The following is a 12293-nucleotide window of genomic DNA, read 5'->3' as shown; positions in this document are numbered from 1 at the left end:
AAGTTTTCATAGAGACTGGACCCTTTAAGCAAGTTTTCATAGAGACTGGATCAGAGAGTAATCTTAGCAATTTGAACTCTGCACATTCCCAGTACTTATTTCAGTTCTAGATATGATTTGTGTTATTTATGCAATTTCGCATCTAGTAAATGTGCCTCATTATTCATGTTTTTGAAACATCGAAACTGTATTTTTTAGGAACACACACCCCACACACCCTCCCCCCCCCCGCCCCCCCCCCCCCCCCCCCCCCCCGTGTCTTTCTGTTACATTTGTAGAATATGTAGCGTAATATGTCTGGGAGTTTGAAACACGTTACCAATAAAGAATGACAGCAGATGTGTTAGTTGTTGATGATACTACTTTGCATTAATTCTATATAATACCTAGATTCTTGAGTAGAAATGAGAGTCCTGAAAGCAATTTGGCCAGCACAGGAAACCTTTGCTTTTCTGAAGGCTTTCAGTTGTGAGGTTTGCAGAGTTTAAAGAACTTGTGACAATATAGAATCATAGAATCCCAGGTTAGAAGAGACCTCAAGGATCATCTGTTCCAACCTTTCTTGACAAAGTGTGATCTAAACGTGATGGTCTAGCTCCCTGTCCAGACGTATCTTAAAAAGTGTCCAACGCTGAGGAATCCACCACTTCCCTGGGGGGATTATTCCAATGGCTGAGTGTTCTCATTGTGAAAAATTTTCCTCATTAAAAGGTCCGACTATGTCCAAGACTGCACAAGAGTGCAGTCAAAATCTCCCTGGGAGTAACTTGTACCCATTAACCCCACATCTTCTCCATGTGGCTCCTTGTAAAAAGAGAGTTTCTGTCTTCTTTCATATTCTCTGGCAACCCTTACTGCTGGGGGAGAGTGCTTTGTTTCTAATGACATAGAGTTTAGGTTTAAAGTCATCCATGACATCGGTAGTATGATGCAGTGATCTGTTTGGCATGGCTGTATGTGCAGCATAAGATCTAGCTTTTCTCTTTCATAGCCCTGATCGTTATCATAATAAAATCATATTTCTGTTCATTGTCTGTTAAATGCACTCCTTAGAATTTACAAACTTTGTAGTTGCTGTACTGTAAATATAAAGAATAACTATCCTTTCTTATGGGAGCAGAAACCCACTGCATTTTCACATTTGTGTCTTTCTAGAGAGAGTGACTGAATTAAGAGTTCCTCCTTTGGAAATTGCTCCTTTTAGATCATTGCACACAAGTAAGCACAACAAACAGTTTTGAGAGAATAAAACCACAACCTAGCCATTTCTCACTGTCAGTCATTGTTGGAAGAGGGAATATGAAAAAATCTTGACCTTCAGTCCTTTTTGCGCTATTCCCACTTGTAGGCTGAATTTCAAAGGAAGAAGTATTTTCAGTAGTATCACTGTCATCTCTTGAATTCTTAAAAATATTTAAGAGTTAACAGAAGATGGTGTGATAAAATGCTAAAACATAAGCTATAAAATACTTGAGTAGGTGCTAAAAGCCCCAGATCAGAATGTCACTCCTAAGGGAAGTGTTGATACTCATTGGTTTAGAAGACTTTCTGTTATCTTAGATTTTTGTTGTCTTTGGAGTTAGTAGATCTCTTTATAAGGGGGAGGACCTCACAGCATGCGTTATTGAAGGTAAAACCTGATCATTATGATTTCTCCCATGTTTAGAGGTTATAGGGTATTTAAGGATTTCTGTGTTTCAAGATATGGACAGTTTGTGTTTGGAGAGGGCAGAAATGCTTCAGATGTTTCTGTCTCATCAGTTAATTACCAAATGTATCTTGCTTTGCGCTGCAGAACTTCACTGATAAATAGACTTGTTTTTCTTAAATATGCCTTCTAAATATAGAACAACTCAAGCTCTCTTGAATATGAAAACTCAGCACTAAATCTTTGACTTTCCCAAGTTTTATGGTCAAGGAAGAGTTTCTGTATGGGCTCCTGTGCCGTACCCAGGAAAGGATGCATACAACCTAAATACTGGTTCCCAAATCAAACTAATAATAAATGGTGCTGTTTGCCATAGCATCTTTGAGAGCTGAAATAAAGAAAAGTCAGTGCCCAAATGTTTTTCCTTCTCCTGTCTTAGGTGCCTTTCATCAGCTTTGAGCTTCAGGAAGGTGGTGCAAATCTTTCGTATTAGGGACTTGTCTAAAAAACAGGATTAAACATTGTCAGACCTTTTAATAAGGTCCCGTTATCCACTCTTGCATGCTTATGTCAATTAACTGTACTGCTCAATACTTTCAGGAAAGGCCACTTTTGCTTGTCACTGTTGAAGGAATCACAAAGCCAGTAAAGATCGTATTTCTACATCTCTGTGCACACAAACCCCCCCTTAATTTAGTCTCTGACTTTAAGTAGAGGAAGCTGCTTTAGAACTGATGTGAAAAAGACCTCCATCCACTAAATGTATGTTTCAGTTAGATGTTTCGCTCGTATCTTCAAGTGGAAGCTTAGTGAACTAATTCAAGATTATGTTCAGTGTTGGAACTGGAAGTAGCCAGGTGTCTGCTGTGTGAGTGGGGAGATTCTCCAGGTGTCTGCTGAAGTCTTATCTCCTGCACTGACTCTGGGCTGGCGTGAGACCATTGACAGAAAATTGGTACTCTGTGAGAGATAAGCCTGATGAAATATAGGAACTACTGACTACAAATTTTGGACCATGAGCTGAGATTGAGGATTCTGGGAAAAAAAAAAAAAACAAACAGAAACTAGCAAAAGCTCAGCTATGCTAACAGAAATAAAATAATGAAAGGCTCATTTTTCAAACATAAGTTCATTTTGCTTTTCTGTTTGCTTTATTGGTTAAAGAGCCTTTTCTGACTACAGAATGGTTGATTTAACTCAACAAATTGATAATTGGGGAAGAATAAAGCTTGAGTTTCTTCTTGTGATCTCCTTAAATTTGCTGACCCAAGTGAGAAGTTCCTTTGGAATTCACTATTCAAATGATTGGGGTTTGCAATGTCTGATTTACCTTCTCTATCAATACTCAGGTATTCAATATGGCTAAAAGCTAGTTGCATGTGTGGAAGACGAAGGTGCTTAAGGTGTACAGAAAAAGTTGACAGTAAATCACTAAAGGACATAAATATTTTATTTTTTTTTTTAAACTTCTGTGTATGTGATAATTAGCTTGAGGAGTTGTCCTGGGTTCAGCAGTAGCGGTCATTTTTCTCCGTCTTAGTAGCTGGTGCAGCGCTGTGTTTTTGACTTTCAGCCTGGGAACAGTGCTGATAACAACAATGTTTTTAGTTGTTGCTAAGTAATGTTTAGTCCGACCAAGGACTTTGTGAGTCTCATGCTCTGCCATGGAGGAGGGGGAGCTGGGAGGAAGCAGAGACAGGTCACCTGACCGAAACTAGCCAAAGAGGTATTCCATACCACAGCACGTCATACCCAGGATGTAGAACTGGGGGCAGTTACCCAGAAGGGCTAGATCACTGCCGGGGGTTGGGAAGGGTATTGATCAGAGGGTGCTGAGCGACTGTATTGTCTTCCCTCGTTATTTCCCTTATCATTATTATTATTGGTGGTAGCAGTAGTGCTTTGTGTTATACCTTAGCTACTGGACTGTTCTTATCACAACCCGTTGGACTTGCATTCTTTCAGTTCTCCCCATTGCTCCAGGAGGCGGGGAAGAATGGGGTGGGGCGTGAGCAAGGGCTGGGTGGCTGAATTGACAGGCTGGGCTTAAACCACGACAGTTCATTTTGGTGCCTAACGTGGGGCATGAGGGTTTGAGATAATGACAGCTCTGACTGGAGTGTGTTTAATCGTATTTGTGATAAGCATTTATTGTTTTGGATTAATAATCACTTGTCACAATGCTGATTTATTGGCTCTCAAAGTTGTTGGTCTTGATCTCACAGTTTCAGCATGTCGTACCTTACTCACAGCCAGTATTTGCTGTGTTAATGTTTATCGCCTGGGAGCCTTGGGCTGAGGTTCTTGTTTCCTTGTGCCGTATGGTAATGACTTGTAATACAATAGGATCATTGATCATGAAACTGATCTGGCTTGTGTTCCTAGTGTGGTCACTACCTCTATATTTTGTGTGGTGTGTAATAGAAATATTTAACAATTACACAACTTTTTTTCTGGTTGGGTGGTAAACCTGTGAAGGAGACATTACCTTACGCTCCCAGCCCCCCTACCAGACCATTTCCAGCATCATTTGAGAGTTATGAAGGTTTTGAATGGCCTCTAGGTACCCTTGAGACCTGCCTGCTAATTGTGGTTGAGATCACCATGTTGGCACGACTACAGAGCGTGTTTTACCCACAACCATTTCACCTGATATGAAGAGCTGAGCATCTTCGGGTTTGGGCCTTTTCTAGGGTTAGGTGACGATATCAGGGGACCAGGAAATTTTCCCCGAGGCTGGACAGCCATGAGTGGCAGGGTGTGTGGGATAGTACGGGCAAGTGTCTGGGTCAGTGGGCACCTCCAGTGCTTTGGAATTTCACCTCTGAACAAGTGCAAAATCCAGACAAATTACTAAAACACTTGAATGAGGTGTGTTGTCATTCTGGCCATGCCAGAGAGGGACAAATCATGGCAACGTGCTGGGGCTTGGCCTGTGCTTGCAGAGCCCTGTTCAACTCTGTCCGGAACCTTCAAAAGGAAAAAAAAATGTCGCTGGATCTGATGGCAGCGCAGCTACTCCAGCTCCAAACACAGCACTGCGCTGCACCAGCTACTAAGAAAGAGAAAAATGACTGCTACTGCTTGACTCAGGACAGTATAAAAGCAAAGCTTTGCATTGGCCGGGAATTGAACCCGGGCCTCCCGCGTGGCAGGCGAGAATTCTACCACTGAACCACCAATGCTTGTGCTGGTACCTCAGTTGGCCATGCTGGGCTGGGTATTCGAAGACAGGGTCTCATTTGCACATCATGCAGCCGATGCTACGTGGAGTAAGTGGGCTACACTAATTACACAAGGAGCTCGAACAGGAAATCCCAGTCGTCCAGGCATTCTGGAAGTCATCATGGACTGGCGAGAGGGCACCTGACCCAAACTAGCCAAAGAGGTACTCTCTACCACAGCACGTCATGCCCAGGATGTAGAACTGGGGGCAGCTACCCGGAAGGGCTAGATCACTGCAAGGTGTTGGGCTGGGAATCAGTCGGCGGGTGGTGATCGGCTGTTTTCTCTTCCCTTGTTATTTCCCTTATCATTATTATTATTGGTGGTAGCTGTAGTGGTTTGTGTTATACCTTTTGTTACTGGGCTGTTCTTATCTCAGCCCCTGGGAGTTGCATTCTTTCGATCCTTCTCCTCCTCCCTCAGGGAGTGGGGGGAAGAAAGGGGTGGGGGGGTGGGGCGTGAGTGAGGGCTGTATGGCTGAATTGAAAGGCGGGGCTTAAACTGCGACAGTTCGTTTTGGTGCCGAAGTGGGGCATGAGGGTTTGAGATAATTACAGCTCTGACTGGAATGTGTTTAATCGTATTTGTGATGGGCATTTATTGTTTTGGATTAATAGTCACTTGTCACAATGCTGATTTATTGGCTCTCAAAGTTGTTGGTCTTGATCTCACAGTTTCAGCATGTCGTACCTTACTCACAGCCGGTATTTGCTGTGTTAATGTTTTTCGGCTGAGAGCCTTGTGCTGAGGTTCTTGTTTCCTTGTGCTGTATGGTAATGACTTGTAATACAACAGGATCATTGATCATGAAACTGATCTGGCTTGTGTTCCTAGTGTGGTCACCACCTCTATACTTTGTGTGGTGTGTAATAGAAATATTTAACAATTACACAACTTTTTTCTGGTTGGGTGGTAAACCTGTGAAGGAGACATTCCCTTATGCTCCCAGCCCCCCTACCAGACCATTTCCAGCATCATTTGAGAGTTATGAAGGTTTTGAATGGCCTCTAGGTACCCTTGAGACCTGCCTGCTAATTGTGGTTGGGATCACCATGTTGGCACGACTACAGAGCGTGTTTTACCCACAACCATTTCACCTGATATGAAGAGCTGAGCATCTTCGGGTTTGGGCCTTTTCTAGGGTTAAGTGACGATATCAGGGGACCAGGAAATTTTCCCCGAGGCTGGACAGCCATGAGTGGCAGGGTGTGTGGGATAGTACGGGCAAGTGTCTGGGTCAGTGGGCACCTCCAGTGCTTTGGAATTTCACCTCTGAACAAGTGCAAAATCCAGACAAATTACTAAAACACTTGAATGAGGTGTGTTGTCATTCTGGCCATGCCAGAGAGGGACAAATCATGGCAACGTGCTGGGGCTTGGCCTGTGCTTGCAGAGCCCTGTTCAACTCTGTCCGGAGCCTTCAAAAGGAAAAAAAAATGTCGCTGGATCTGATGGCAGCGCAGCTACTCCAGCTCCAAACACAGCACTGCGCTGCACCAGCTACTAAGAAAGAGAAAAATGACTGCTACTGCTTGACTCAGGACAGTATAAAAGCAAAGCTTTGCATTGGCCGGGAATTGAACCCGGGCCTCCCGCGTGGCAGGCGAGAATTCTACCACTGAACCACCAATGCTCGTGCTGGTACCTCAGTTGGCCATGCTGGGCTGGGTATTCAAAGACAGGGTCTCATTTGCACATCATGCAGCCGATGCTGCGTGGAGTAAGTGGGCTGCACTAATTACACAAGGAGCTCCAATAGGAAATCCCAGTCGTCCAGGCATTCTGGAAGTCATCATGGACTGGCGAGAGAGCACCTGACCCAAACTAGCCAAAGAGGTACTCTCTACCACAGCACGTCATGCCCAGGATGTAGAACTGGGGGCAGTTACCCGGAAGGGCTAGATCACTGCAAGGTGTTGGGCTGGGAATCAGTCGGCGGGTGGTGATCGGCTGTTTTCTCTTCCCTTGTTATTTCCCTTATCATTATTATTATTGGTGGTAGCTGTAGTGGTTTGTGTTATACCTTAGTACTAAACTTCTTATCTGAACCCACAGGAGTTACATTTTTTCTATCCTTCTCCCCCTCCCTCAGGGAGTAGGGGGAGGAAGGGGAGGGCGTGAGCAAGGGCTGTGTGGCTGAATTGACAGGCTGGGCTTAAACCGCAACCAGAGTGTTACTGTCTGTGAGGGTATTATGAAATAATAGTTTTGTTTGAGTTAGCACAGTTTTGTTTCAGAAATTCTACTTTAAAGGTATGTTTTACATAGCCTGAATTACCTTGAAAAAATGTCTTCAAGTCATCCCCCTCACCATGTTGCTGTTTTATTAGGTAATTATTTCAGTACTTGAAATAGGAAGAACAAGACAATCAAGTTTAGTTTTTAAAATAATTTTAGTTTCTACTGGATTAAAAAAATGTCTAGCGCCATTGATTAGACCATTTTGAGTGTAATCCGGACAGAGGTTAATATGTGAGAGCTACTTACCTCTTTTAATTTGTCACTGTTTGTTCCTTGAAAATAGTGCTGTGGCTTTTCTTTGATTTTTGCCATTGGCAGTTGGAAATGTAAATGTTAAAAATAAAGCTAACTTTGTAGGCAGAGACAGGTGTACTTGTTCAACAAATTGATCACAAATGTATCAGACACCTGTTATTTGATTTCCACAGTAGAAAAGAGCAAATATTTTCTTAGAACACAGCTTGAAGTTTGGCTGGATAAGTTTATAGTAAAAGTTTGTGTCCTTGCCCTGGAGAAGGAGGGGGGGAAAAGCAAAATAACCTTTTGTTTAGAAGCCCTTTCTGTTACAGGGTTAAAACAATCTCAAAAGTACAGTGTTCAAGTAAGGCATTTTCCTAGAGGTAATTTCATGAAAGACAGAGAAAGGGTGGTTCTGATTTTTAGGTTTAGGGTTCTTTGCAAAGCTTTTGCCAGGGGGCACTGCATCTGCGCAATCATCCTCCGTGGTGGAGAGCTGTGGCTGCCAAGTTCCCATCCCACAGAGATTGGCGTGATGTTTATCATTTAGTCTTCGTATGAAATGTAAATTCAAAGGATCTTTAAAACCAGTTGCAAACTTTCTGCAGGCTTTGGCATCTTGACTAAAACACCTGCTGCAGAAGAGAAATACTCTTCAGATTGTTGTCTGTGTGAAAGTGAAAGGAAAGGGTGGGAAGCAAGTAAGCGGGAGAGTCCAAGAGGAGACAAAGCACCCTTGCCTGAAGCACATGTTAATCAAAGGAGATCAAAGGATATGATGTCAGTTTATAGAGAAACAGGTCAGGCAAGTCCAGGTAGCTCAGGAAGCAGGATACTAATTATTCACAGAAGAAAGTCGGGTATATGGTTACTGTGCTACAGTTGGAAGTCAGGAGGTCAACACTTGCACAGCAACCAAGTCAACTTGATAACACGGCTTGGCTCCTTACAGGGGAGTTTATTGTTTTCTCGAAATGGGAGAGAATGAATCTAGTGTACCGAGTCCATCCCAACAAGGTAAGCACACGCAACCTGTGAAATGCTGTCTTTTGTGAAGTTTTGAGGCATTGTTAGTCTCTCATGTGGGAGCTTGTTTAGCTGTCGGCTGTTGCAGCGTGTGCTGCATGTCTGCACGAGGGGATGTGTTTTTGCATGTGTTTTGGAGAAAGCGGGAAATTCTCATCTCTCATCTGTGCAACATGTTGCTCTTAAAAAAACGCCGCATAAATTTAGGAGAGTAAGGGAAGGTCTGATAAGATTGTGTAAGCATTTGACTCTGTATTGTCAACAAAGGTTGCTTTAAACTGAAGGTGAGCTGTGGATGTTGAGGTCTCTGTTCTGTAGCTTAGTTCAATTTTCTGGAAATACTTTTTGGATAGGAAATGCTTTGCACAACTGCTTTGCACAAATTGAGTACCTGTTGCATGTGATCAGGTCATGGCAGACGCCTAAAGATGAAGGATATTCTTTCTGTTTTGCATTCTCGGCTTATTTCAGGTTGTTGCCTTTCTCTTTCTTTTTTATTTTTATTTTTTTCTCCTTCTGTGGGCTGTGCTAAGGTATCACCAACACATGCATGCAAAACAACCTTTGTAAGCACTTGTGTGACTAACTGTTAGAACAGAGTATTTTGTTCTAGGTGTTTTAAATTTTCAGTAGAAGCCTGAGCACAACAGTTCATAAATCTTTATTGGTCCTTCTTTTGCAACATTAATGTCAAGTTTTGGTTTTAGAAAGAATGTTTTCCCAGTAGCTCTTTTTCTTTCAACAGACAGTTTTAATGTCCCAGGAAATATTATCTTCCTGAGGAATTACTCCATTATTTTATCTTCTTAACATTCAGTGGTTTTTTTAACCCTGATATACAACCCATGCTTTTCTTTTGCTTGACTTTACCAGTTTCTTCCTGGCCTCTTTCTCATGCTTTGTATACCAGCAAGGAGTAAAGCTTAGTATCTGCTTTGTGTTTTGCAAGAAACCACAAGCTATTGTAAAATTTGCAAATGTTTTTCCAAGAGCTAATATAGTAACTTTTGTAATCAATGAGAAGATATGCTACTATTTTTTCCATTGAAGTTATTCTTTATGTACATGCATAAACACATGTCAGACCTATGTGAGTTGGGAATAACTCCGTAAAATGCCAGAGAAGACTGAGAGGCTTTTGTTCATTGCAAACTTTAATTTCAGTGCTTTTTTTTCCTTCTTTTTTTGGTGTGTGTCACTAGGTACGTACATACTACAGTAAACATACAGTAGCTAATTAAATTTTCATCCAGGTTTTAATTTTGAAAAATCAACAGTAATATTCAGTTATGTTTTGGTCTAAACACTGTTTCTGGGATGGTAATGAACAAATTGGTATTGTTTCTTTCTTCATTCAGGATCTGACTTGAGGTAACAGAGGTATGTGGTTCAGAAATATATCCAGCCTCATTCTTATCTTAGTTTTCATATTTTAAATGGGGAGCTATTTCATTGCTACTAATATAATTATATTGACTAATATAATTATATTGATAAAAGTGATGTGAAATGTTTTCAGGCCCAATGTATTTTATACAGGTCGTTTGGTAACCACAATTGTGATTCTGACTTAATTTGTGCCTTTTCTTCACAGTTAAAGTTAGCTTAGTCAAAGAGATTGCTCTTGATTTGCATTAGTGGAAATGGGACAAGAATTATGTCTGCAGAGTAAATAAAAATGTTCCGTATGTACACACATGCAAATGCACACATACATCCCCAGTGTAATTTTTTTTCTGTTGCCATCAATCTAATGTACTGGGTTATTTCCATGTGTGCTTGTTTTTAGAAACTGTCCAAAATAATTGGTGATTTAACTGATATTTTTTTTTAAGGAAAAAAAAGTGGAAAAATTAGCATAACTCAAGATACGTGTCAAAATCACTGCTAGTGAGACAACTTGCATTTCTTTTAATTTTATTTATTTTTAGAGAACTTTGCACTTGTGTGAATTACTAAGGGTGCCAGATTGACAGCCCTGGAGGCTGACATCACTTATTCATTAGCAAAAGAGATACCACCTGGGCAGCAGGTGCACAAATGTACTTGCTGTGTGTGCTATACCTGTGTCTCAGTTCTACTGTGGAAAAAAAACCCTCTCTTTCTGAGGATCCAGGGGTTTCAGTCCTGTTTACTCCTTGCTCTTCCCTGCAGCATTTTCTTCTAATGGTTTTGTGATGATTGGGTTTGTGTGCTAAAGACTATGACAGAGACCTTTATTTGATTTTACCAAACAGCCGTCAGATGGTGAAGAAGGCTTGGGGCTTACATAAGTCAGTAATTCTCACCATCTGGTCAATCAGTAAATGTAAGGTCACTCTGCTGTTACAGCATTTTTGTTTTGCACCAAGTACAGTAAGCACAGAGAGTAAATTAGCTCTTGATTCTGTTCTGTTGTTATTCTGCTATTTTTGTAAATGCTTCAGACCTCCATTTCTGTGGAGGCTTGCAGCCTGGGTGTGACAAGTAAAAAGAGCAAAGCCCAGAACAATAGGGCTTTGACTGCCAGCCATAAATTGATTCCTCATTCAGTCAAGCACACTTAGAGCCCTTCAAAAATGCACTGCAACTAACTGAGAATACCTTGTGTTTTTGTGGTGGTTTGGTTTTTTTGCTTTGTTGCTGTGTTTTTTGCTTTTAGATTCAAGAGCTATTCCTTCACAAGTTGTTATTTTCAATCTTCCTGTGAACTAAGTGCTGTTTACTGCCCCCCAAGATGCAATTAATATAAATATTAGTTTTATGACACTGTATATAAGTTGTAATTCATTTTACACTGTAATGGGTTGTTAGGTGATCATAGCAGTTTTGCTCACATGCTAAGTGTGTGTAATCCATGCTTGCCTCTCTGGCCCACAGACGACGAAGTTAAATTGACAAGTTCAAGTTAAAGCAGCTTGTTCTTTCAGTTCTCAGGAGGCACAGTAAGTGAGCAAGAATGAGAGGAGTTGTATGACTGTTGCTAATATACCATCCTGAAAAATTTTTTGTTTTTTTTTTTCTTTTTTTCAGAGCTCCCTTATGTGCTGTTTATTAGCATATCTAAGGCATTTCTATAAATGGTTTAATTATATATATCAGTAATATAAATGTGTGATTACATAAGCATAATAATTCTTAAAATAATTTCCAGCAAGTTCAGTTCCCTTCTGTAATTAATTTGGGCTTTGGATCAGCTCTGAAGCGTGTGTTCCTTAGGGTTTGTTCTTGTGTTCCGATGTTGATTTTTAGATCAATATATATGTAGTCTCATGAAACATTTACAGACTGGGTCTAAAAGAAACAACTACTAGTTTTTGGTGAAAAAGATGATAGGAAAATATCAAGAGCATACAGAAAGAACATGGTATGCTTGCGGGGGGGGGCAGTGGGAATTGAAAAGGGAATATCTTAGAAAGCAAACTTAAAATGTTGTCTTTTCAGTCTCAAGTTCCCCCTTTTGTAATGAGAGGGCTTCTTGGTCACCATGTCTGCGCTGCTTGCTAGGCTCTGAAGAATGGGTTTTTTTCAGGGTTTGTTGGTTTTTTTTTTTTTGAGCAGGACTCTGAATGATGCTAATGAGTGCTGTAATCAGCTGCAGCTATTAGCTGTGGGGTTCTCTAAGAAGATGTGGTAACTCTGAAGGACCTTTGTAAAAGAACTTCCTCACCCTTTGTGTTCGATGACCTCATTTCTCAGAATTGCACCCTCCCCCCTCTCCCCCCTTTTGGTGTTAACAGAACACCTTTGGGTCCCTTCTTGACTCTTTTTAAATGATAATAGTGAGGGTTTCCTCATTTCTTACGCAGATTGGCTCTATTCCCCAACCAGGTACAGTAACAATAGGTAATTTAAAATAATTCATTTTATTGCTGCCTCCTGTAGATTTTTGACTTCCATTTCAAAGTGATGAATCTAGAGAGCTGGAGAAGTATGT

The 12293-nt window shown here is 41.2% G+C and overlaps 1 protein-coding gene and 2 non-coding genes across 9 annotated transcripts in view; 1 reads left to right on the top strand and 2 right to left on the bottom strand.

Annotated features, from left to right (window-relative positions):
• NAALADL2 (N-acetylated alpha-linked acidic dipeptidase like 2) overlaps positions 1 to 12293 on the top strand; it is a 672041-nt gene that overhangs the window by 112814 nt on the left and 546934 nt on the right. The window lies entirely within an intron of this gene.
• On the bottom strand, positions 4763 to 4833 carry TRNAG-GCC (transfer RNA glycine (anticodon GCC)). The gene has a single exon. It is a non-coding gene; the product is annotated as a tRNA-Gly (tRNA).
• Positions 6436 to 6506, bottom strand: TRNAG-GCC (transfer RNA glycine (anticodon GCC)). Its single transcript has one exon. It is a non-coding gene; the product is annotated as a tRNA-Gly (tRNA).

Source organism: Lathamus discolor, chromosome 3 (assembly GCF_037157495.1).
Source record: "Lathamus discolor isolate bLatDis1 chromosome 3, bLatDis1.hap1, whole genome shotgun sequence".
Lineage (NCBI taxonomy): Eukaryota > Metazoa > Chordata > Aves > Psittaciformes > Psittacidae > Lathamus > Lathamus discolor.
This window is presented reverse-complemented; position numbering and strand designations above follow the sequence as displayed.